Genomic DNA, 25,231 nt, shown 5'->3' with positions numbered 1-25,231 from the left:
ACTGTGGTGGCAAAGGTGAAGGATGCTGTGGAGGAGACTGTCTGTGTAAACAAGAGGCTAACTGGAGAAGACTCGTCCCATGGCTTCAGAGGATGAGCAGAACCAGGCGGGAACAGTTTGAAGGAAAAAAATCCACCTTCATTTAGGACAGCAGTCAGAAAGAAAGAACAAACTTAAAGAATGTTGGGGAGTCTTCTGCATCAATGCAACTACTCTCCAGTCTGCTAGTGTCTTTATGTTCAAGCACAAACTTTTACAACTGCATGTGTGTGTGTGTCTGCATATGTGTGTGTGTCTATTATGTATGTGTGTGTGTTAGTGTGTGTGTGTGTAGATAGATGACAGAAAGACATACATATATCATTAGCAGATATATAGAAAGAGGATAGGGAATAGAGACGTTATAGATAGGTAGATGATGGGCATAGAAATAAATGATCTATAGATACATGATGCATGATAGAAAGATTATGGATGGGTAGACATAGGCAGTGATAGGTATAGATCAGTGATATAGACAGGTAGATAATGGGTAAATGTTAGATGGATGATAGATAGACAAACTGATAAATGATAGACAGATGAAGAGACACATGGTAGTTGTAGATAGATAAATAATGCCCAGTTATTGGTGGATAGATGATAGACAGATAAATAGATGATGAATAGACAGGTAGATAGATGATGGACAGGTCAATGATGGGATGTATAGATTGGTTCTACATTTTGCACTGTGTATTGAGGGACCTAATGTGCTCATCTGTGGTGAGAAGCTTCATTGCACTGGCTTATTCATTCTTAAATTTAGAATTTCTGTGAGCCTACAATAAGAAATAAGAAGTTGGCATGAAACATCCCTGTAAGTACAAATGCCTGTGGCATTTCTGTGCCCATCTCAGTGTGAAGAGAGAGAGAGAGGAAGTAAAATGGGAGTGAGTGATGAGAATGGAGAAGGGAAGGAGAGAAAAATCACACCATCTCTGGGGAGGTTTTGCAAATTTATCCAACCTCAACATCGTTTAAGCACCGCCGTGTCAATAAGCCAACGGTGCTGAGCACTAGTTGTTGGCACTCTATCTGCTTTTCTGCTTGTCTATTTGTCCCTCTGCTTGAAGTTGCTCCTTGTCCAGTGTCTGGTCCTGTCTGAGTCCTCTGCAGGCAGCAGGGTGGGGTCCAGCTTCTCAGAGGTGCTCTGTGCCTGAAGCTGCCCTGCTGCCAGATGAATCCTGCATGCTGCTCACAGGAGGACAGAGGAGTGTCTGTTCTCAAGCACAGTTTATAAATATTCTTTCGAAATTTTGCAACATGTTCAAAGGCATTTTTAATATTGCTTTAATTTAATTCTGGCAAGGACAAATGTGTCTGCAAGAATTCCCCCTAAATCCGCATTCGTAGCTTCTTACAAACAAGGGGTGGGGATGGAGAAGAATGCCAGCGATGCCTTTCATATTCTAAGAAGACACCAGATACAGATTTAGAAAGTCATGCTAAGGACACATAAACACATGGGTCCTACACGGGAAGGTCAAAGGCCTGTGACTGGATGAGCAACACAATTGAATGTGCCAAAAGACATCATTTTCTTTACTCTGTCCTCCACCCAGTCTCCACCTGTACACTGATGGAAACCAGAGTCTCCTAAGTGTTTCCAGACCGTCCTGAGGTGAGGCTGTGGCTTCTCTACACGAGGTCCTGCTCTTCTTTCCACTTCTCAGGCCTTTGGGAGCCTGACAACCCCAAGAGACACTGTATACCCAAGAACACAGGCAAAGACTGGGGTCCTGGGACTATGTCCTGCCCTCTGGCCTTGTCACATCCTTGCCCAGCCGCACCTGCCTCCTCCTGCCTTTACACATCTGCAGACTCTTGTGGCCAGAGGTCCTCTTAGCACAATGGCTGGCTCACTTCCCTTTCTCAAGTCCCTGTGATGAAGCCTCTGGGCTACAGTGTTCCCTCCAGGCTTCTTCTGAGCATCCTCTTCTCCACCAGTCAGCTGCTCTACAGAACAGACATCCTTCAGTCTGTCCCTAAGTGGTCCCCAAGTTTGCGATTCCAGGAGTGTAAGCAAGGCTCAGGTAGGTTCCTTCCAGAACAGTGAAAGCACAGGAGACTGTAGAATTATTTCTCCCTTGGGCTCTCTTCCACGCAGGGATAGGATCCCAGTCTGCTATTGCTTTAAGGGAAAAATATGGAGATTCCTTGTCCTTGTCACCCATGATTCCCGAAGAGAGTTCCCTGACTGGACCCTCTTGGGATGCTCTTTGAGGCCAGGTTGGTCCTGTTGGGAGCCGGGCATAGGATGTAAGGATATTCTTTCTTACAATAGTATCCCTGTTTATTACAAGTTCATCTGTCTTCATGAGTCTCTCTCTAGGAGCATCAGTAGTCCTCAAATTCCAGAAACTTCTCTACATTCCTCCTCCAGGCAGGGATGTGTCAGAAGAAAGAAACATTACATGCTTACAAGATCCACAAAGAAAATCACAGTGGCCGGGAGATGGTGGCACATGCCTCTAATCCCAGCACTCAGGAGGCAGAGGCAGGCAGATCTCTGTGAGTTCGAGACCAGCCTGGTCTACAAGGACATCCTCCAAAGCCACAGAGAAACTCTGTCTCAAAAAACCAAAACAAACAAACAAGAAAAAAAACAAACAAAATCACAGTGAAGACTCAATATGTGACACATACGCTGCTATGGTGCTCAGTGGTAAAATCCTTGCCTAGCATGTGCAAGGCCTGAAGTTCACATCCCAGTATAGCTAAAAAATATATATAAATAATGAATATGAATTGACAAATAATGACATAATCATATATACATGGGCAGAAGTTGGTGCACACCTTCTGGTCATTTTTTTCTTTTTTGTGACATGGCAGGTTCATTAAAATCCTCTGGTCACTGGAGTAGCTGAATGGCTGTGAATTAAATTGCTGATCTGCTGAAGTTCAAACAAGCCCCCTCCTGTTCTCACCACTGAATGAATAGCACGGAGAGCCGTGGCCCCTGTAGACCCAGGGTTGTGACCTGCCCAAGGACCTCCCAAGAAGGCAGTAGCAGAGGCATGACTAAACCAAGAGCATCAGCATAGTGGGGTCGAACAGGTGCCCTCCCTGCCAAGGAAACAGGGAAACAAAGCCTAAGGCAAGAACTAGAGGGAAATTATGGTGCTGGTCCCAGCATGTCTACAGTCTCAGAGAGTTTCAGTGTTCACTCTCTCCACAAGGGGACATGATCAAAGTAAATCTCAATATTTAGGGTCCTGAAATACCACTCAAACCCTTACCATGATTTAGGTAAGTGTATAAATGTGTGTGTGTGCGCACGTGTATGTGTACAAGTGTGTGAGTGTATGCATGCATGCAGCAGCTATGCATGTACGTGTGTGTGTGTGTGTGTGTGTGTGTGAGTGACTTGTTCATAAAGGGACTTTTTCTGGTTGTGGTTGGGATGCAGATTCTCCGCATCAGAGTGACTTATCTCTGTCTATAATAAACCAGGAGTTCTGAGAGGTCATTTGCTACCTGCAGCTCTATCTTGCTTGCTTAATGCCCACAGAGAGCACAGTTCCAGGGGAAGCCTAAAGCAACCTGGAGATGTGTGAAGCGCCTGACCATGCAGGGATCCCTCCAGAACCTTCTATAGCTTTCAGTGGCAGAGAGAGACTATGACAAAGAAGGCTGTGGTTAAACAGCTTCCAAGCAAACTACTTCACTGTCGGAGGCGGCTCGGCTTTGACGCTCTCATTCGTAATTAAGCAATAATCCCCCAAATGCACTTATTACCAGCAGTTAATGACGACTTTGTTGGTTAACAGCTCAGCCTGGAGCTGAGGATTGTTAACACTCTATCAAGCTCCCTGTTATGAGGGCTAAGGTTTTATTCAAACACACTTGCACCACAGCTGGAGAGCAGCATGGGTACCGGGCATCCCCAGTGGCCAATGACCAACCTTTTCCACTGCTCGGAGCAGCGAGTGCATTCCATCGTGTTTATATAACAGCTGTTAACTGCTGCTGACTGGTGCCACTCAGATGGGGACCCGTTTGACATGGGTTCAACTGTTTCCTCCCTTGTGTCAAAGACGTTATTTGTTGCTGTTTGCTTGTTGGTTGCTGCCAGCATTTGAGCCCTGCCGTATTTGACCTTTAAGACAGGGGACACCAGAAGGGAAAAGACAGAAAAGCAGAGTCTTCTTACCCGTGCACATCACCAGCTGCCTGCCCACCTCAGCCAGGACACAGCACTGACTGAAATAGAAGCCCTGGGCATGTCCATGTTTAGTTCCTGTCACCTTTTGTTCAAAAAAAGCAATTAGAGAGACAACACAGTCCTTCTGCACAACACCCCCTCTCTTACTTCCTTGTCTCTCTGGGAGTCTTGGCTTAGTGCTAGGCCTGACAAGAGTTTCCACTCATTCATATGAGGGGGGATACCACTCCAAATTCAGGTCCTGGACCTTCAAAGCTCTGCCCGAGAGCTGGGCCTTGTTGTGGGGGTCATAGAGGCCTACAGATTCCATTTTCTGCCAATGCTGGGGCAGCTCCTCCATCTGGGACTCTTGACTGCCCTGGCTTACTTAGCAAACACATAGGACTTGAATCACTCAGAGAACTGTGCAGGTGTCCAGTACCCTTGTTCCATAAGGTCTGTGACCAAAAGACACCATATCTTTTCTGTATCCATTTTTTCCCTCATTGCTCTGACAAAATACCCAGCAAAAGCAATTTTAGGAGGGAAAGCTTTATTCTGTCTCACAGTCTGTAGGTGCAGTCCATCATGACTGTGAAGGTATACTGACAGGAGCTTGGGTAGGGGGTCAGATGGCATCAGTAGTCCTGAAACAGGAATGGGTGCTGGGGTTCACATCACTTTCTTCTTTTTATTCAGTCTACGTCAGATCCCATGGAACAAAGCTGCCTGCATTCTGGGTGGATCTTCCCTCTTCAGTTAAATACTTCTGGAAATAAGCTCAAAGATATACCTTGAAGTACGTGTTTCCATGATGAGTCAAACTCCCCCTCCTCAAGAGTTGACAATGAAGATGAATCATCACACCAGACTTTATAAACTTTCACTTTCCAGGGATCACCCAGTGACTGTTGACAAGAAAATGAAATACTGGGATGTCTAAGATTTCAAACTCATCTAAGGTTTCACTGTTTTAAATTTCACATTATTCTATTGACATCCAATGTCTACTGCAATGGTTTCTTATGAGAGGCCACTGGAGCTACAGTGCTCAGAGTAATGAGTCTGGTGAGCAAATAGAGGCTGCAGCACATGGCTCTTCCCTTGGGAGACATGGACTCTGCTAGTCACACACTTTTGTTCCTCCCATCTCCCGAGTCAGCCTCTGACTCTGATCACATTTCTCTTCATACGCATGGCCTCCTCTCTTCTGAGGCTCAGAAGAGACTGGTACCATTAATGCTATTCTTAGTACCTGAGCACCTCAAAGTCCCCTAGGTTCCCTTCACTCTGAACCCTAGACTTGACCTTCACCCTTCTCGTCACCGTGTGCAGACACCTGGGGGGCAAACGTGCAGTCTTCTTCACACAGGTCACTCCTCCGCTTCCAGCCCATGTTCATTGTCTAACACCTGTTGGGTGTCCCTTTGATGCAGCTGCAAACAGAAGGGACCCTTTGCCCCCAAGAAAGGTCTCCTTCCTCCCCCATCAAATCCTTTCTAAGCTTAAGAAACATCTTCATTTGCCAGGGCATCTCCGTCCTCTTTAGCTCTGGCAGTCTTACTGCTGACCCTTCTCTCCATGTGAGGTCCGGTGCTCACATATCATCATCTTTTACTGTCTATGTAGGGATTTCCACAGCCACCATTTATGTGTTTGCTGAGCGGCACCCACACCATGCTATCCCCTCTGTGTGTCACAGTGTCATTCACATGGATGGCCCCTAATTCTTCTAACAGTCTTTCTTCCGTACCACTGCCTCAATTAGCAGTGGCCCCATTCTTCACTCAACCAATAGCTCAAGTGTGGAGTCCCCTCTATTCTACTCCTTTTATGAATCACACACAGTGAATCACCACCCTGAGCTAATGTTGTCTCTGCTACATCTCTCATGCTCTCTGTTCCTTACTGAAGTTCCCTTATTGTTTCCTGTCATGTGGTAGTCTCAACAAGGTTGTCTGAACTCAGTCTGCCTCACTCCTTCATTCTATCTTTGTCCCCCTATGCCATCTACAGGTTCCATGACCAAGTCTATCTCTCAGCCCTAACCTTAACTCTATCACATCTGATAACCATCCTGTATTTCCTTGAACCGTTCTCATTGCATACTGGTGTTACTGCTGGGGACACAAGAAGCTCAGTACAGTAGCAGGTGCTCCCCCAAAGGGTACAGTATGGTTGGAGAACTAGGCACCCACAATTCCAGTGCAAGATAATCACATGTGTCACAAATGGGAAGAGAGAAAGAGATGCTGAGGAACCATATACTATGAGTGACATGATGTTTTCTTTTGTTAGGAGACTTGGCCAAAAAGTCTTCCCTGGGTTATGACCTGAAAGATGAAGATGGGTGACAAAAGGGAAGTAGGAAGCTGATCCCAAGAAGGGGAAATGGGAACCAGATCTGAGAAAGAGTGTCTGTCACTGAGATCCTAGAATAAGATATTGAATGACATTCAAGGAAATGGCTGGAACCCCAAGAGGAAGTTGAAAGGCACACTGGATGGTATCATCCTTGGGCCTCGTCTATCTGATTAAAGATTTGATAATTATCCAAAAATCATCGAATAAGTCCCCATTCTGTCTTTGATCTCAAAGAGCTAATACATTCCTCTAGGAACAGCAAAGTCAGCCTTGAAACTTCCAAGATCTCACCAGGGCTCAAGAGATGACTCAGTTGGTGTATTATTTGCCATGCAATCACTAGGAACTGGAATCAATATTCAATACTCCTGTAAAACATGCAGGCCAGAAGCTGACATCTCTCACAGCCCAACTTCCAACATAGGGTCACTAAAAGCCTAATCCCATCAAGATCAGGGGGAGAAACAGAAACAATAAATGCCAACACCTGTCGTTTTCCACCAATTCCCCCTTGAATGTAGGATAGAGTTTGAACCTACTATCCTAAACAGCTATATTGTGGTCTCTTCAAGAGGCCAGATGCCTAGGATACTGATGAAGCTGGCTGGGACTCTAAACACCAGACACATGCTGTGTGGTCATCTGACTGAAATCCTGTTTTAAAAAAGAAAGGCCACATTTGCACAGAGTGGCTATCACACTAGGACCCATGATATCAGCCATGACAAAAATGCCCCTAGAGTTAATGCATTTTCTTATCTTTTGAATGGGGTTCAAAGACATTTTAAAGGTTTTGACAAGTTTGAGGCCTGTGACTAAGTAAAATTTCTTAACTTGTTGATATCAGGACAGACCAGATTTTACAGTATCTCAATGAGATAGCTCTGGAACAGAAAACACATAGAATCTTGTGGTCCAAATCTGTGACTTCATTTTCCCTACAGCCAAGTGGTCTATGGCTTATCTGATCTATGGAAATCTTCCACCTCATTAAACTCCTCTCTGGAGAGGGAGTCTAACCAGGCACAGACAGGCAAATGATGTAGCTTATTTAGTAATTCAAGGGACTGGAGAACTGACTAAGTGGATAAGAGCACCTGTTGCTCTCCTCAGAGGATCAAGGTTCTAGGCCCAGTACCCATACAATTGCTCACAGCCTATGTAAGTCCATTTGCAGTTCATCAGACACTCTCTTTGGACCTCCTCAGGAACCAGGCACAAGCATGGTATGCTTATATACATGTTGACAAAAATACCAGTACACATAAATACAAATAATCATATAAAAGAAAATAATTCTATTCTAAAGCAAAATTCTTAACATAAAATGACTTTTCTTACTGTGTTTTTTTAAGATCTAGTCCATGGCTGTTGTTTAGCTCTTTGGGTTGTTCAATTTGTTTCCAGTGCGAAAAAGCAGAAGGAGACATGGACCCTGAAATCCTGAAAATAGTGCATGGATTGAGATGCTAGCAATGTCTGCATGGTCCAGAAAGTAGAGCTTGATCAAGCCTTGTGCATAGATGACATCTGACTCCTATCCCGAGACACACACGAGGTTGGTAATCTCTGTCCTGCTTATCACTTTATCAGTCATGTTTCCTAATATGACTTAGATGTTAAAGATGCCCAACTGAGAGGACATTGACCCTCCTTCCACATAATGGACACAGAGCCAGAGAAATGCATAGAATGAGGAACTGAATTCTTTTGGTAAGATAGCTGTAGTGTGGTGAAAGTCAATGTATGGTTCATAGGGTGCCCAGAAGCGCAGCAGCTCATCTGAAATGCTATTTGCACTGCTCAGAAGCATCTATAGACCCCACATCATGAGCAAATCCAAAAAGAAGTCATAGCTCTCCTACTTGTCACTAGAAATTAACTCCAAATCAGCATTTTGAGGGATTGGGAAGAACTAGTGATTTTGAAATACAGATATCTGAAGCCAAGCTTGATAATCTGTGAACTGCACATTGATATCAAGTGTGTGTATGTATATATATTTATACATACACACATGCAAGATTACCATGTCTGTGACATTATTAAGACCTCATTATTCTCCTTTGTCTTCAATGTGAAGCTCATCATTTTTCCATCAGTCCAACCTTCCAAATCAAAGGTGAGCCCATGAGTGCACACTCTTCTTTATCACATTTCCAAGGCTTTCCTTCCCTTGATTTCATGCTCATTTATCCAGCCCCAATAGATCCACGCCTGTGCATAATCAAACCGTTGCATCAAACACTGAGGGAGTCTGCAGTGGGCAGAATATATCAATTAAAAAGTGTGAGGTAGGAGATACAAAGGCTTTTATGTGCCCGCATGTCCCTGAGCTAGATTAGAGTAGCTGGAAGCAGGCTGGGTAGTCGTCACATAGCCTGGGGAAAGTTTGTAGGCAACATTCATTTGCTCAGCCAGCACACTCAAAAGACCAGCCCAGTCCTGTGTTCCCGGTCATAACAAACACCTGCTTGAAGCTGAGACAAATTGCCAAGCTGGAGAGTGTTGAAAAGAACCAGGCAACAATCACAGCATGTAAACACCAGCACCCGCAGCCCTGTGACCAAGGTCTTTGCTCTACAGCTGCTTGGTAGAGATCGGACCCAGCTGGGCCCTTTTCTTAGAAAATTCTAAGAGTGTTCGACCTTTGTTGTCAATCACACTGAGATGTGTCAGGTCCAATTCAGACCCAGGAATCAGATTCAGAATTGCCTTGGGACTATCCCATTGGCTTGCTGCATGAGGTTCTCCTTTGCCTTGGGCCCATGCCTAGAAGTGTCTAGACAGTTGTTACAGCATTAGGGTCAATGAAAGTGCAGAATCCCTCCAGGGACCTGCCCAGGGTAAGTCTTGGCATTGTGATGGAGAAGTGGTTACTTTGCAAAAAAAATGCTTCTTTAGGGACTAGAATCACCACCTCTGCACAACCACATACAGAGCAATTCAGACATCTGGACCAGCTGTGAGGAAGATGTAGCAAAGTTCAGAAAAGGCATAAATACACTGCAAGGAAATCTGGGGTATATGCAAGCTTGGGGCACAGGAGACAGCTCAGTCAATACAGCATTGCTTTCCAAACATGAGGGCTTCATTTCCATTCCCAGAGCCCAAATAAAAGTGCAGAGTGTGTGGGCCTGTGTACTTTCAATCCCAGCACTGGAGAGATGCAGACTGGTGGGTGACAGGGGCTCATTGGCCAACCAGAATGTAGTCTAATTGGCAAATTCCAGGCCAGGGAATGACTACTGAGGTTGTCCTCTGGTCCCCCAGGAATGAACGTATGTGTGTGTGTGTGTGTGTGTGTGTGTGTGTGTGCACTAAAATAAGTATATAATTGCAGATTCTGATGTAATGAACTATTTATAAGATGAAGTCAAGAACCAGGTGAAGGTGGTGGCTCACACCTTTAATCCAAGCACTTGGGAGGCAGAGGCTGGCAGATCTCTGTGAGTTCGAGACCAGCCTGGTCTACAAGAGCTATTTCCAGGACAGGTTCCGAAGTTACACAGGGAAACCCTATTAAAAAAAACCAAACAAAACAAAACAAAACAAAAAAAAAAACAAAAAAAAATGAAGCCAAGAAGAATAGGAACAAGGACAAGAACATGATCTCAGAGGGAGGTAATGTGTGAGGGGCCCAGGGCATGTGAGAAAGTCCTGTTAGCTGTGACTGTCTCCTACCTGAACCCATTGAGACCAGGCGACTGATGGGGAAAAACCAAAGCTGCTGGCAAGGAAAAGCCTTCTCTCTACAAGTATTGTTATCCACATATACAAATATATGAATACATAAATAAATACAACCTTCTGATTCAGTTTTATATTGCTTATAGCCTCTCTCCCCTAACTAGAAGCCTTATTCCTAGGGAAGATGAATTCTTGTTCTCAAGCAGTCATTAATTTCCTGTAACTTTTCCTCCAGGGATAGGACCCTGTGCACCCCCCCCCCTTTGGCATTGCCATGTCAACAAGTGGTGTCATTGTGCAGGTCTTTGGGTGGCCATAGTGTTAAGAATTATCTGGGTCTTCCTCTTTCTGACTTTTTCCTCAGCCTTATGCATAAGGTTTGTGTTGAAATATATTCTTTGGGCACCACATGGTTTGTTGTTCTCTGCAGTTTAGCCTGTTAATCTGCTTCAGAAAGAATGCTTGCTGATGAGGGGAGTAAGGATGAATACGCAGAATACAGTTAGGAATTCTATTGGTTGTATCAGGAAAGTGAAAGCAATAGGCTCTCATCTTAGATCCATGATCCCACTAGCCACTAGTAAGTTGACTAGGTTTATAATATCAGGCATGATTTCCCTCCTGCTTAGAGGTCATTAAGTCCAATGAGAAAACTGTTCATTACTGCCAAGATAAGGGTGCCACTATCTTGCATTAGTGGTCATTGTACGGTCTATAGGTGTTAAGGGAAGCTTTTTCTTTGCTAGCCGCTTTGGTTTGTCCCCCGCCAGTCGCCTGGGCTCTGCTGCGCCAGCCTGGTTCTAGATCCGCATCAGTCCCAAATAAACTCACAGGAAGCTATATTCATTATGAAGCTGTTGGCCTTGTTTGTCTCTTACTGGCTAGCTCTGCTTTAAGTAATTACCCCATAATTGTTAATCTAAGTATGTCTCTTACCGGAGAATAGTTTCCGAGCTTCCTACCCCTAATGGCGGTTACATCTCGACTCTCCTGTGTTTCTCCTACCCAGAATCCTCCCGGATTCCTAGCCCCACCTATCTAGATTCCTATTGGCCAGACAGTGCTTTATTAGCATAAGACTTCCCCAACATATAGGTGTCACAGCTGGGTGGAACTATTGGTTGCCTCTTTCCCTTGTCAGAGTGTATAGTGTCTTCTGATACTATGAGAGCTACTCCTCAGGGAGGAGGCTACCAGGTCAGATCCAGTTCAATCCTTTCAAGTCCCTTGTCTCAAGTATGTGGCATCTTCATTAATAAGGACTTACCTTCAAATTCTGGGATTTTACCAAACACAACAACAATCAGTCTGGGGTCCCTGAGACTCTGACAAACAGCTCAAAACAAGAACAATGTTTCCCATGACTTGTACTGGATTTTTTGTTCAATAAGCTATGAAGTCGTGAGCATTATCACCACAAAAATATATTTTATATAATATATATTTTCTGCATGTGTGTAAACACATATACTTATACCTATCATTTGCGATTTTAGGTAAATATAAAATAACTAGACTCCCTATGAGGTTTCAATACATTCACAGCATTATTTATCCCTCTTCCCTTTCTCCCTTCTTTATTGTCCTTCTCTCCTCCCCAGTTTCAGGACATTGCCCCATTTCTTTCTGTATTCTGCTAGTCCCCTCTGTAACATCCCCTTGGTGACTTTTTACTTCCCTGTGCTTACTACAGCTCACATACTCACAACTGAAGATTTGTAGCTAGGAACTGAGGAGAGAGAGAGAGAGAGAGAGAGAGAGAGAGAGAGAGAGAGAGAGAGAGAGAGAGAGAGAGAGAGAGAGAGAGAGAGAGAAGTTTTTCTTTCTGGGTCATAGTTGCCTCACTCAATATAATATTTTCCAGTTCCACCCATTTACCTGAAAATTGTGTATTTGTACCACATTTTCACGGAGTTACTTTCGTACTCAGTCAATGAGGAATTAAGATGTTATGGGCATCCACACATATGCATGTGAGTTTTCACCTCCTTTGGACAGATACCAAGATGATGAGATCACATGAAGTTTCTTCAGTTTAACAACAACAACAACAACAACAACAAAATAACATGCCAAACTTCCATCTGTATGACTGTAGGACATCAATAAGACTCCCTCTAATACCACCCCTTCTCCAAGGAGTTAATAGTCTAGATTTGGGGCTTTTTAATATGTGTGCAATGCTTCCCTCTTGTCCTAATTCACGATGTCCCAACAGCACATGTTGTTAAAGGGATTTCCTTAGTTCCATGTGACTTATATATTGTCTTTAGTGATGGGGTCAGTGAATCTACACCATGTAAAAAGTTAGGAGTATCATGGCTGATCCCACCATCACTATGGCCAGAAAGTCTTCTTGTAGAGAGGAGGTAGAATCTCCTGTTCTTTTGCTACCTACTCCAGCGAGGTGAAGACTGAAAATGGGAAGCCAAAGAGGAAAGAGACCTTGAGGACATTTCTCAACTGTGTTTCTGGATGGGGATATGAAATGTCATCAAAAGTATTCAGAGTTAGATTTACTGAGGCAAAATTTAAAGAGTAAATTAATGAAATTTTGGAATAACAGACTTGGATTCGAAATCAGTATGCATGTAATTCCCATTTAAAAGAGGCCCACCCATATTAAGAACTATTATTTTCTTTGCAGAACTTTTATGCAAACTGATTGAAGTAATAAGTGAAAAGAGCATCCAAAGGACTCATATAGCCTAGGCCAGCTTCAAACCTGCTATATAGTGCTAGGATGTCTTTTTATCTCTGATCTTCCTGCCTCCACTTCCTTACCGCTGTGGTTATAGATGTGTGCCACCATGCCCAATATACACAGTGCTGCGGATCAAACCCAGAATTCTATGCCTGGTAGGGAAACACACCATCAGTTAGGCTCCATTTCTGTCTCCATGCAGTAACAGTACATAACCATAGTGAATGCTAGGTGCCACAGTATTGGTGACGTGTACCATCTACCCGTGACGTAACAAATATCTCCAGTCTCCAGTCTCCAGTCTCACAGTTCAGCTGCCTGCAAGTCACCTTGGTCTGACTTATGCTGCTGTGGCCAAAAATGAAAGCCATTCAACAAAACTCATACCAGCTCAGCTACTTCCTTAAAATACTGTGCTGCCACTTGTTTTGTTTTCTGGGGTGACTGTTATGGGAGGCGTCTGATCCTGAATCCTTGACTATGCACTGGTCCTGAGCAATCCCTTCCTTGTGATGGTGTGTAGTGTATCTTTAGTCAGTGCTCTTATGTTTCTGGTTCAGTAAAAGATAAAATCCTTTTTTTTATTTTTTGGTAAAGGAAGATGCACAGCTGCTTTCTCATGCATGTGCAATATAGATATGGTCTTAAGGATGATGCAAAAATCAATAGTGAGATGGGGCTGCTGTCACTGGACTCACCGCGTCTGTGCTCATATTATCTTCTCCTGAGCACCCGAGTTGCCCTGTATGTCCCTCTCCCACTTTTGAGCAGGGCTTTGTCTCTACTGCCATGTTTCTAATGCTTAAATTAGGCTTTGCTTTGTTCTGCTGACCCTTAAAAGACAGCAACCAAGTCTTGAAGCTGCAGACAATGGCACACCGGTGAGTGTGTCAGATGTCTTTAGTATGAGTCTCAGAAGCAGCTCTGACTGACTGACGGCTCTCATAAACGCTGCCTTGAGAGCAGCCTCACCACTCACAGATGCTGGCTCTCCTCTGCAGAGTGGATCATCCATTGTCAAACGCATTAAACAGCACCAGGAACTTGCAACCTAGCTGCAGCCCAGGGTAATGTGTTATTTCAAACGTATGAACCCAAATGAGGGCTTATTCTCTCCAAATTGAAATTTATAGTTTCATTTTAGAGCACTAACTTGAATATTGACGGAGCTTAGGCGCGCAGTGATAAAATGGCAATGGAAAACACAGCGGGCGGGGACAGGCAGGAGGAGTGATTATGGAAATGTGTGGCCTATGCAAAAATTGGATCTGGAAGCCTGTACCAATTGCTAAAAACTCAGGGCTGCCATGGGGCTTGAGGCAACAGTGCTGGGACTGCAAACATTTTATTTGCTTTTACACCATGTGACTTTAACTTAAAGGAGAGAAAGAAAAAGAAAAAAGAAATAAAGCCATTGGTTACTGTCCATCACATCTTCTAAGACAGAAAGCCTTGAAATCCTGTAGGCCTCTATGGGATCAAAGTTTGGGTGAAGGATTTGCTGGCCACCCTGGCAGAATTGTTAAGCTACTTGATTTGGCTTTGGGGGCAGTTCTAATTCAAGAAGATTCCACTAACAAACATTTAGGCTCATGCCTTGCTAATGGGTCCAAAAAAGAAGTGTAATCTGTCTTCAAGGGGCCTGCATCCATGTAAGCTGTGGAACAAAGAGAAACGGAGGCCCCTCCCAACCAGGCACAATTAAAAAGATAGGTGAGCAAATTTACAAACAAATCAGGAGAGCTCCACTCTTTTACCAGTCCTAATGCATTGTTTATACAAGTTCCTCTATAGATATGGACAATGACCGTCCAGACATCACTGCTTTCAGAGGATGCCTTGTGTATTCTATCTGCTTCCAAGATCATGTCGGAAGGTGTTATAGCACCATGTCTCCCCTGTCGAGTACCAGGACACACTCTCATTGGGCCAAGCTAAATAGCACTGCTTGGGAAGCTCTAGCCAGGCTGTGCTTTGGGAGTGGGCACATTCTAGATCATGCTACGATGAAGTATGTACCAGAAGGTTTCATTCTTCCATTCAAAACACATGTACAATATGACAGGGAGCCAACGAGCTCTCCATTGTTGAAAGCCTCATGCAAGACAGGCATGGAGGGATAAGAAAGCAATGACAAGGCAGGCTGTGACTCTGATGAATGTGTGCTCCTCAGGGGAAATATGTATGACCTAGGAGCAAGCACAGGATGAAGAAAGAGTATTGGGGTCAAACAGCTCAAGGTGTCTAGCCTCACACTACCATGTGGGGTGAGACAGACTTCCAGCCTCCAAGCTAGAGACAACAGCCAATTTCCAACTTCCTAGTAGGTTTCCAAGTCCACCCCAACAGACCAGCATGAAGAGTCTTTCCATAATTTACCAAGGATGGGATGGAAGTACCATCAGGTTACCACTCAGGTTGTCCTTCTTACATCCAATAGCCCATCGTCTACCTTCTAGGGAAACAGACACTAACTTTCCCAAAAACATTTGGAAGGAGCTACAGGAACTTATCAATGTAGCAAGCAACAGATTTCGTTTAAGACTCTGGAACAATTTAACAAGAATTAAACAAAAAGTGCTTGTTAACAGTCTAAGATACTTTTGTGTGCTGATGGGATAACATGGGATCCTGTTGGTGCACCATCCAGCTTGATAGGTAGATTCAAATAGACACCAAGCACACAAAATCACATTTGTTCTAACATTTCTTGTTCATGATAGTGTTTATTATGAACTGAACATTCTTCTTACCTAAAAACTTGTATGTTGAAATCCTAAGCACCAATTTGTGTTTATGTTTGGGGATGAGACATTTGGGAGGTGGCCAGGACAAGAGGTTAGAATACTCTTGAGTAAGATTGGTGAGCCATTAAAGTAGTCACAGAGAGGTCTCCAGCCTCAACATGAGGAGAGCAAGGATATGCAGAGCATGAATCCTCACATAGTCAGATATGCCTTGGCTTTTGCTTCCCTCAATCCCAGACCTGTGGGGAATACATTTCTGTGATTTCTTAAGTTGCCCAAGATGGAGCTCTGTTATAGTACCCTTCAGGGATTAACTAGGATCGTAGCCAAGAATACAGGCAAACCCCTTCTTTCTTCATCTCCTTTGAGTTCTTTTATTCTTTTAGGTTATTTAAATTTCCCATGGATTAAGATAACCTTGGAAATTTATAAGTGTGACCCAAGCAAAATCACCCTTTAAAAGTTGTAGTAAAATAACCATTTTTTGAACTACTTAAAGATAATCATGTATTACTTAAAATTATGAGCTTCTGTAATAAAATATAATGCATTATAATATAAATTTATATTATATAAATAGACTTTAAATTTAGTGTATTCATGTATACATTATATATATATTGTAATGTGTAATGCACATGTATTTCTAGATTATAATCCCAAAATTGCCACATCAGAGCATTCAATACTGAATACTGGTGGCTTGTATTTATTTTGCCTTTGATCACCCATGAAATTGTCAGCTGGAAGGTAGTGACATTAATGTTGCAGTGCTGAAACCACGCAATGAATGAGTAGTTATGAAACTGTCTGGCTTGTATTCTATTTTGTGCTTATAAATATGTATATATATGTGTGTGTGTATGTATATAAATATATATGTATTTACATATATTTTAATTTACATATAATCCATTTTAATTACTGGAAGTATGGATAACTGCATTACTTTCTTTTCAAAGTTTCCCAAACTTTACAAGTATTCATGCAGATGAGCATTTTTTAATGCAATAACTTGTATCCATTTGGATTTCAGTGTATTTTGATGACAGAAACCATTCAGCCTCTGCATTTAATATTTTTGAAAATGAAAATCAATGTTTTCCTCTGGGCCACTATATTCTTGTACTTTGTTACTATTAAAAAGAATAATTTCAACATCCCATGCATGAAATTTCATTAATTTAAATGTAACTAAAATGAGTATCAAGTACTGATATTTGTTTCATTGAAACTATAAGGTACATCACAGAATCTTATGATTATTTGAAAGGTGTCCCAGTCATGTGAGGTCATGTTACTTAGATTAAATCATGAGCAGTTGCCTTCTTAAATGCCATAAGGCTTATACCAGCAACTTTATGTGGCCTACCTCAATATTTGATTTTTGAGGGCAGGGGTATCTTTTAAAGATTTGATAATTATTGAAAGTGAGCATTTTACACACTTCTTAAACTTACTGAATGAATATCCTCAACGAATGGTGAACCACTCTGCTCTCCTCTACATACACACGCAGATCTGTGTGGCTCCTCTGGTAGCTGCCTTATTTAAAGGATGAATCAAATATTTATGATGGACCAAATAAAGAAGCTAGGTAATGGCAGGTTCCTACATCTGGGGACATCGTTGTCATTGTAGAAACTAGTGAAAGAACTCTGGCCTAATTTCCTCTGACTCTTGATGAGTAAAAATCACAGGGAAATGGAAGCTGACCACAGGCAGAGGAAATCAGCAAAGACATAAAATCATTGCAAATCATAAACTTATCAATATTTCACTAGGCAAGGCTGGGGCTCCTCACTCCTTTGGAATCAGAGGGTGTTATCCTGAAGTCTTCATAGAGACAGAGAAGAGTCCATCTCAGCTGTGTATCAAGCATTTAAGTTTGTGTGGATATACTTCACAGGGATTGTGGGGTCATGGAAATATTTATGCTCTATCATGACTTATTAAGCCAGCAACCCATGCTCAACTACTCTTCAACATACACCAACAGTGAGTTACATGGAAATCTAGGTGGAGCACTGTTACAAGCCTGGTCTTGGCCTTGATCTTGACTCCCTGGTAAATTCACCATCCTTTCTGATGCCACAATGAATCATGTTCTGTCAGGCACTGCTTGACTTCTTGTCTCCGGAGTAAAGGCTTGAAAACTCAGAGACCTTAAAATATTACATTTGCATAAAACCACAATAAAAACTAGACTACAACCTGGGTAAGCATGGGATGGACCACTTTTTCAGCCTGCATTTCCTCTAAGAAATATATATAATCAAGTGTGTAAAACTTTTGAGATATAATTCCTTGTTCTGTGATGAATTCCCCTGAATGAAGGTAAATAAGCCAAGAGAAATAAATAGGATGCCCTAATTAAGGTTTGGATTAATAGTACTCATGAATGGAAGGGACATTGATGGATTTAGCCATTCTCTGGGTTTGGAGGGCTTATGCTTTTTTTGTCATTTGAGTTTTTCCTAAGGGAGAAAATATTCTGCCACTGTGTATAAAAGTGGAAATAATTTTCTCTATAGAAAAAAGTCTTCTGTGTGTCAGAAGTTTTGTTAAAGTAAAAATGATCAGAACAGAAAAAGAGTGGTAAATTTGAAGATCAAGATGTAAAGTATTGTAGTTATGCACAGAAATTTGCACACATGTTCACAGGTACACGTAAACACACATGCATGCACACAGACACAGATGCATACACACACACACACACACACACGATACGGAAAGTCCTCCTGTGTATATGTTTGTCTTATTGGTTGATAAGTAAAGCACTGTTGGCCAAAAGGGAAGCAAGATAGGTGGTACTAGGAGTCAAGGAGGATTCTGGGAACTGTAGTCAAGTGTAGGGAGTCATCATGTGATCTTGGGATGGTAGGACTAATGAGACTGGCATCCTCAGTAAGATAAGACCTTATAGAAATATACATATTAATACCTATGGGTTAATACTTAAGGCAGAACTATCCAATGAGAAGCCCTGGACCATTGGTCAACAGCATTGTAACTAATAGAGTCTGTGTATTATTTGGAATTGGTAGGACACTGGGACCAGGCTGGCGGGAAGAGTTATGGTAACACACACACACACACACACACACACACACACACACACACACACACACACACACACACACAGCTTCTTTTTCTCACACCCAAAACACACTAAAATAAAATCATTTCTCTCTTTCCACCTTATGGGTCCCAGGGACCAAACTCAGGTTGTCAGTGTCTCACAAGTGTCTTTCCTCTTTGACCCATCTCACCAGTCACAAGTTCTCTTTTCAAAGTTCAGCTCACAGAATCTGTTGCCAAATGGATATTGATGCTGAATGTTTGTGTGTCCCTAGGGGTTGACATTAAGGGCTTGACATTATCATTCTAAGTATGGTTCTTCCCCTTTACATCCCAAATCACCACACTAAGTAAGGCTGAGCCACCCTGCTCTGTCCAGAGAAGTGCCTGGCCTGGAAGGTGCTACGTGGTCTTGGGAATACATTCCTTCAGGATCCAGAAGAGTAGGTATGGGTTCATGCCCTCATAGCCCCAGCCTTCTTTATAATTATTGAGGCACAGTTTCACTCAGTTGTCCTGACTGGCTTGGAGCTCATTCTGTAGCTAAGTCTGATCTTAAATTTGTGATCTTCTTGTCTCATCCTTCCAAACAGTTGGGATTGCAGTCCTGGTGGCTGTTATTAAATGATAGATCCCAAACAATACTTTGACCCAAAAGTGATATGTTAAGTGTGATGTGCAAACCAAAATATTTGGCTGAGTATTTCTGGTGTCTCTCGTTGGTGGAGAGCCAAATGTACAATAACAGGGCAGAGGATCCTAGTGACCACAGAAATGGAGACAGCCTGACTGGCAATGTTTCTATTGAGGACTTTCTTTAAAATTTACAATAGTACAAAAGTCTATTCATTCAGTAGAAGGAATACTCCACAATTCAATATTGGATTTGTTTTACTTATGTTAGTGAGACTTTTGTTGATGCTGGACAAGGCATCTAAACACACTGCCTGTGTTTCCTAATAGTGATAAGGCAAGTGATGGTCTGATAAGGGCTGACAGTGATCCAGCCAGCCTCAGGACAAGCTGACCACATCTCACAGCACAACTTCTAAGAGAGTTGGGGTACTGGATTTGAGAGGGTCACTGTGAAGAAGGCGGTTTCTGGGCAAGTCTCACAGAGCTTTCCTTTTATGAAGTACATAAAGCAGGAAGTGACATCAGTGCTTGAGAAACGAGCAAAGACCAGCAGTGCCCTCTCTGCGGTCACCATGGGACAGGGATGCATCTCTGAGCACCCTCACCTCAGCCCCTATGGATAAGCTTCTTGTGCCTTATCACAGTACCACAGGGTGGAGCCAGGAGAAAGCTCCCAGATGAAGGTTCAGAATGAAGATGATAGAAGCAATGACTGGGATATACTATCTGCAGATTTGCAAGCCTTGTTGTTGCAACCAGAGCAAACTGGGTTCCAGGCCAAGCTCCAGCTCAACCTGTCCTGCATTCCAGCACACTCCAATCTCTTTCCAAATGTGACTATGTATTCCAGGCACACTTGGCTTCATTTCCTACCTTTTCCTTATTAACTCACTGTACAACTAGTGAACAAATGCTTTGGCAACTCCATGGATGGAAAATATGGGGGAAACTTTGGCTTTCACGTTAGAAGCCCTTCATAGAATATTTACAATAGAAAGACATGGGGAAAGGGAACTTCAAGCCTTCTGCCCCTTGATGACACAATGTCTCACAGAGAGCTCCTCTGGCAGACAGAAATGAGGCCTTCTGAACCCTGACCTCGTGCCTAGGAGCTTGAGGCATCACAGGGGCACTCAAATCCACAACTTGCAGCCTTGCTCAGCATCTGCCCTCTCTCCAAGGACATGCCTGATGACTGCGGATTGAGGGGATATATCTTGTTTATAGACACAGCAAATACTTTCCCAATGCCTCCATCTCAGAGTGAGAAGCCTCAGCCTGTAATGAGTATCTAAATTGTTCCAGAATAATAAAAACTCGAGTCAGAAGTTGAGGGAAAACCTTATAAATCCAAGGACAGTGGAGAGTCCATTGACTGACCCTCTCTCCATATTTTTCCTCAAACCACCTCCCCTCAAAATACCTCGTAAATCTTCTCTTCTCTCTTCCTGTCTTCTCTAGAAGACCTCCCCAGTCCTCCAAGAACACTATCGCTAATCCTGGTCAATGAATCTGGCTCCATCCTTTGATTCATGGTGGTATTATTGGCAGGATAGAATGGCTGCACAAACAATTCTCTTGCAGCATTTCCCAATTCCTGTCTCTAAGAAGGAAAGGCTTTAACTCTAACATAGTAAAACTGTATACAATAAGAACAAATACCGCCGGGCGTTGGTGGCGCACACCTTTAATCCCAGCACTTGGGAGGCAGAGGCAGGCGGATCACTGTGAGTTCGAGAACAGCCTGGTCTACCGAGCGAGTTCCAGGACAGCCTCCAAAGCCACAGAGAAACCCTGTCTCGAAAAACAAAACAAAAAACAAAACAAAACATAAAAGAACAAATACCAAGTAAGAAATGCATTCACAATGTCCAGTCCATTAGTATTTGACAAGTTCAAGGAAAATACTATATTATCTATGCTAACCTCATGAGTCAATATTTTTGTACCTAATTTACTTTATATTATAACTAAGAAAAACTGGAACTATAGTTATCTAATCTTCAACCCCATCAGAGACTCAAAAAAGATATAATATTACGAGGTAAAAAGCAAGCAACTTCCAAAATTAAGAAATGACAGAGATATCTGGCTGTTTAGACCGTCAACCCAGGGTTCCACTGCAACACTGGGGCATCTGTCTTTGGCCTGCGGGTCTAAAATATCTGACAGACCTTTCTGTGAAACAAGAATTTTGAAGTCCTGTCCTGATTTGTCTTGGTAACGTTCTACAATCTCCTTTTTTGGGTCCTACTTGTCCAATTTGGACAGCATGCTGTCTGCAGTCAAGGCAAAGGCAGTTTCTTTGCCCAGTGACTAACTCTGTCAAAAATTAAAGCAATTCTATATAGAGGTTTTGTGATGCCAATCATCATCTTTTGGAGTAAATTGATGCTGTCTGCAGCAGATGTGTCTCACAGTCATGAAAAGTCCTATACCATTAAATCATTAAAATGCCATATTCCATAGGTCTCTGAAGTATGTGAAGACCATCTATCTATTTAAAATATGTCTCTCATTGACCTTGAAAATATACTTAACATGACTGTAAGTTTGATTGTTATAGATAACTAACTATTACCCTGCATTTCCTTATTATCCTAAATAGCTTTCAAGGACTAGAACTTTATCCTACATTTTTAAAATGAGCCTGATAGGTACATTTAACAAGAAATAGAAACATATAATACAGTGTATTAAAAATAAGCTTAAATTTGCATGAATATACAAAATTCATACCAACGTAAAATATTTGAGATTAGTAGTTGCCATTTCAGTTTGAAAGCAGATTCAATAATCTACCCTTTTATCCTATATTTTCTTTAATGAATATCTAAATTGTTACAGAATAAAAACAACACAGGAGTTGAAATTTAGATAAAGATCTGATGATTCCAAGGATAGTAGAGAGTTTATTAGCTCATCCTCTCTCTACATGTTTTTCAAAATATCTTCACCCTGGAAATCCCTTCTTCTCATCATTTCTAGCAGTCCTCCTCTGTCCTCCATGGACTCTATGGTTAATTCTGGCCAGCCAATCACTGGCTCAATACTTTAATTCAAGGTGGCATTACTGACACATTGGGATGTCTGTATGAATAATTATCCCACAATATCAGTGCAATGACAGTCATTCTGGCAGAGAAAGGCCAGCAACAGTGCCTTTGAAGAATAGTCAGGAAGTTCGGGAATCAGAGGGTGGGTTCTGGGCCTCTGCTCTGGCATTCAGGACCCACCATGTTTGCACAAGATGTATAAGACACCTTCTAATACAATGTCTTTTGCCCACAAGCTATCATTTCAAAATCTTATGTTTGGGAAAATGATACCTGCATGAAGGTAGGAAATGTAAATTCCCATGTCATCAGGCTTTTAAAATAGGCAATAAGGTACTGCCAGGTTACTTTAAAAATGCAAATCAAAGGAGAGTAAGAAAACTGCTAGAGAACCATGGTAAACTTCTGCAACGATGCACTCTGCCTTGCAAGGAATAAGAACTGAGCAGGTATGTCTACTTGATTGAGCTGTAGGAAGACAAGCACAGAAATTACCAGGCAGAGGAATTCTGGAAGATGCCACATTGTGGAGCCCTTCTCTTTTATTACCTTGGCCTAGAACCAAAACAAAATAAAAATATGTCAGATTTCAAGCCTGGGGAAAAGTCATTAGTGCTAGCAGGAGGTAAAAGAAATCAACAGCATTGGTAAATGACACCATGCAAGCCAGATTCTTTGTTAAATATTAGCTACAAGCAGGTAAGATGGATTTCAGAGCAAGGATAAAATCCAAATGTCAGATTTTGAAGTTATTGTTGCAGTTATTGCCTGCTACAGATTGGATTTTTTATTCAGGAAAAGTGTACGGGAAGAGGGGGAATGGAGAGGGGTGACTATGCTCTGGGGACAGAAGAGAGGGGGTGAGAGAGAGGGAGGGAGAGAGGAAAAAGAGATGGGAGATGGACAGGGCCCCTTTAAAAGGGAACCTAGTGAATGTGCTCAGGTGACTGCAGCTGAGGGCATATCCTGTGTTTCAGAGGACTTCTTCAAATAACCCAGAGCACTGAGTAAAATCCCCATGAATACAGGATACCATTTGGTAGTCATATGTGTAGTGATAGCTTGTAAGAGAAGAAAGCTTTGGATCTGGGAGATGCTCAGCCAGTAAACTGCTTCCGTGCAGTACATAAAGAGCTAGGTGAAGACTAGAGAGAAAACCCAGTGGTTAAGAGTGCTTCCTGCACAACCATGGGGATCTGAGTTCAAATATCAGCACTTACTTATAAAGTCAGCACTAGTTTGGGAAAAGAGACGATTGTCACTGGGGCTTGATGAGTACAAGCCTACCCTCAAGCCCACAAACTCTAGGTTCTAAGAGGTAGACTAAGGTAGAGAGTAACACAAGACAATGCTCAATGCTCTCCTGACCTCCAAGGACAAGATAACCTCCAGATGAGAATCACTGGAATAGAACCCTCCAACCCCTAGCCATTTTATATGAGGCTGATTTTAAAACCTTCCCATAGCTGCACTCAGTTCAAGGTTAGACTATAACTCTGACATGCAATTAAGTTGGCTTTTATGATTGACTCTCAACATCCAGAGGCTCAGAGTCCCCAAGAGAGGTGCTGCACTCCCCTGTATCCATGAACCAGAAAGAAATGGGGACAAGTAATAGTTACACTCACCTGTCAATCTTAGTTGGATGGGAAGTGCCTAAGTGTGATGTTCTCAGAGGCGTTGGTTCTTGCTTCCATAATTGGTTTTCTTAGACTCTGTTGAGTATGTAAATGGAAACATTCTTAAAGAAGAGCAAGCAGTGATGTCCACAAACACAGAATCGATTTGAGGTCCTTTTCATCCCTGCTTGCATCTCCTTGGCAGAGCAGTGGTGTCTGTTGACTGTTCATTGATCTATGTTGCCTGTGCCTTCCCTGATAGCTGGTAGATGTAGGTGAGAGTGACTCACTTAGGTCAGTTGACCCTAAACACTTCATGGATATGCTTTTAGCTTCATGGACAAGGTAGAAAACACATTTCTTCCATGATATGTTCTGTATTGAGTGCTGTGGTTTTGAGTCCCAAGTCTGAAAATGACATCAGGGATAAGGAAATAGTGTTCCCTGACTGCCCGGCTGAAAGAGGCCACCCAAGCCTGCAAGGAAACCAGTACGGACTTTTGAGTAACCCACACAGCTGAGGACCAAAAGTGTTCTCTGTGAGATTGACTCAGTCTTAGCTATACCCAATACTGACCTTCCAAAGCAACCCTTCCTCCAGCTCTCCTCCTTGCTGGGTTGTGGTCTACCTTGCAGACAGACCTACGGGGACACGGGAGTGCATTCAAGTGCAACTTGAGGCTCTGGAATCTCCAGCACCATTCTAGAAAGGTTAAAAGCATTTTGTTTTAAAGGTCAGACTCTATTCACAACCCAAATTGTGTAATAAGTCTATTTAAGCCCAAAGCACTTCTTGAATCAAGGAAAGAAATGAGTAGCTAAGTGGGCAAGGGTACAATGAAAGAAGTTTGAAAGCATTTCCTAGGGGGCCAGTCCAAAGCCTCTGATGAAAAGCTGAACGTGATCATGGCTCGGGTAAAATGAGAGCCTGTTATGTATTACTTGTTCAATAAAAGAAGAAATGAGGAAACTGTAATCCAGAATGTTTTCAAAAACAACTGTTTTAATTTGTCAGAGACCCCCCCAGGAACCTCACCCCTTAGTCATACATGAGCGTGAAAAACGATGCCAAAGCTCTGCACACAATTCACTGTTTCACACGACCTTGTGTTTGTAGTGCTAGTGGTTTTCATTTGAGCAGT

General features: G+C 42.6%; 1 long non-coding RNA gene across 1 annotated transcript; it reads right to left on the bottom strand.

Annotated features, from left to right (window-relative positions):
• Nucleotides 1-4,725: 4,725 nt before the first annotated feature.
• On the bottom strand, nt 4,726-24,748 carry LOC121144316. The gene is made up of 4 exons (XR_005881643.1): nt 24,667-24,748; nt 24,099-24,185; nt 22,966-23,025; nt 4,726-5,097 (listed from the first exon to the last, which is right to left on the bottom strand). It is a non-coding gene; the product is annotated as an uncharacterized LOC121144316 (long non-coding RNA).
• Nucleotides 24,749-25,231: the final 483 nt, after the last annotated feature.

The sequence above is a fragment of the Mesocricetus auratus genome, unplaced genomic scaffold (genome assembly GCF_017639785.1).
Source record: "Mesocricetus auratus isolate SY011 unplaced genomic scaffold, BCM_Maur_2.0 Super-Scaffold_100015, whole genome shotgun sequence".
NCBI lineage: Eukaryota > Metazoa > Chordata > Mammalia > Rodentia > Cricetidae > Mesocricetus > Mesocricetus auratus.
Note: the sequence above shows the minus strand (reverse complement) of the source record. Positions and strands in the feature narration are given on the sequence as shown.